The following is a 2,100-nucleotide window of genomic DNA, read 5'->3' as shown; positions in this document are numbered from 1 at the left end:
TTTTTTTTTTTTTTTTTTTTTTTTTTTTGGAAGACCTCACTATACTCCAGGACAACTAGAAAGTGCTGGAAAATCAGTTAACCTACTTTCTATAAAATTATGCACAGTGCCCACACAGCAGCATCAAATCTGCTATTGGTGTGATTCTTTGCTCCTAAAGTTCTAGATTGAACAAAGGCTTCTTAACACTATATTTTTGTGTGAAAAATCAACAGCATATGTATCTCTAGCAGAAAAAAAATGTATTTTTTTAATCCTGGCTTATCAGAGATTTTCTTATTTGGAGGTTGGGGTGAGATAGAAAAAGGAATTCACACATTGATTTTAGATGCTATGCTCTCAAATCCTCCGAATTTCTCATTTATTCATGCCCATGATCCTGGGTAGGATTGCCTTTGCTCAATTTCATCTCTCAAATTGAAGTGTCCCCCTTGGGTAACCTGCCCCCTGCAACACCTATGCAATATAGGATTAGGTCTTCTCTCTCTCCTTTGCAAACTCCCAGCAATTAATTTGAGGTTTTGCATGTAGACACATGGGAGGATAAGCCATTCAGTACCTTATATATAAACGTACCTGTCTGCCCAGGCATCAGTAGAGCCAGAGCACATGCTAGAAAAGCAAAGTGGCTCCTTACTCCATCTCAATGGTTCTGAACTAATCACAATGAACTTTCTTCCCTAACATCTCCTTGGCTCCATCCCAGAGAGAAAACTTTACTTCCCAAGGGGAATAACAGGGCGTAGTGTGTGCATCACCACTGTGTTGGATTGGGCCATAATGACAATTAAAAATCGTCCTGTTGGTAAGTTTCCCTCTATGAGTTACACGATTAAACAGCAAGAGACACTACAGGAAAGAAAATTAGCCAGAAAGAGGGGGTGAGACACACAGGCAAACATTCTAGGGACAAGAGCAAGATATGGTAAGTTGCATAGTGATGGTTTGTTAAACTAAAAATAAATATTAGAAGAGAAAGCACCACCCTGCAATTATAGCTTCGGGGCTAAAATTACCAAGATGGCTGTATTATCTATTTAGGGAAGACAGAGACCTTCTCAAAGGCAGCCAGCAAGGATATAGGGCATGAAAAGGGGCGGAGGGAAAAGATGAACCAATGAAAAGTTTATGGCTTAGGACTTGGAATACAGAAATGCTGAGGAGTTTTTATTTTTTCTTTCAGTGCATCTTCCTGCTGTTTAACCCTCTCACGTGTCACCAGCAGCTGCTACTGCTGCAACTGCTTGCTTGCTTTTTAAAGAACTTTGAAATAAATCTATACTAACTGTATTTTCCTAACCGCCCCCAACCAGAAAAAGAACTCCACAGTAAATCACCGCTACTGTATACCAGTTGGTTTTGAGGACTGCTTTCGGGGAAGCCAGGGAAAAAAGGAGAAGCTTTAAAAATCAGCTGTCTTTTCCTATCTTCAATTTAGGAATGCACGGAAGTCCCTGTAAGAAGCTTATGAAAGCAGGGGCACAGAACTCAAGGCTGAAAATGATCACAGATACAACCTGACAAATGACCTGCCCTCCACGGCCGTTTTAAGGAGACAGGCTTGAGCGGGTTGTGAAAAATAGAATGCGAAGTGAAACTTCCTTCCACTCAGTCACAACTGAAGTTACAAGTTACCTCGGTGTGAGGTCAAAAGGGGACGTGGCTACCAGGCTTTGCCTCGGGGATGAAAAGCTCGGAAAGCAATAGATGCATCTAGGGTTGAAAGGGTTCTCAAGGGGTCCCCTCAACCCGGGTTTGAGTTCCATAACGCAGACTTTCTTAGGGGAGCGAGGCACAATAGAGAAGGCTTGGGGAGCCCCCTGATGGGTCAGTGCGGAAAGGGGGCGCCTTAGGGAAGGCTGCTTTTGGAGTCACTTTTTTTAACCCTTTGTGCACTGGTTAAGGAGACAAGCCTCCCAAGGTTTCCTAGTGTTAAGTCTGTCAGGAAATTACCTCTCTTTGACAGAAAGGAGCGGACTCCTTAGTGGAGGAGTTGATTGTCAAGGAAGAGGAAAGGATCAAAATACCTTAAAAAAGAAAAGGGCTGGGCGTGGTGGCGCACGCCTTTAATCCCAGCACTCTGGGGGGGGGGGGGGAGAG

At 43.2% G+C, this 2,100-nt stretch overlaps 1 pseudogene; it reads right to left on the bottom strand.

Moving 5' to 3' along the window:
* The window catches only part of LOC103728866, a 17,782-nt pseudogene that overhangs the window by 14,607 nt on the left and 1,075 nt on the right, over positions 1–2,100 (bottom strand).

The sequence above is a fragment of the Nannospalax galili genome, unplaced genomic scaffold (assembly GCF_000622305.1).
Source record: "Nannospalax galili isolate Female #2095 unplaced genomic scaffold, S.galili_v1.0 scaffold2232, whole genome shotgun sequence".
In the NCBI taxonomy this organism is placed as follows: Eukaryota; Metazoa; Chordata; class Mammalia; order Rodentia; family Spalacidae; genus Nannospalax; species Nannospalax galili.
The sequence above is the reverse complement of the archived record's forward strand: the minus strand, read 5'-3'. Positions and strand labels throughout refer to the sequence as shown.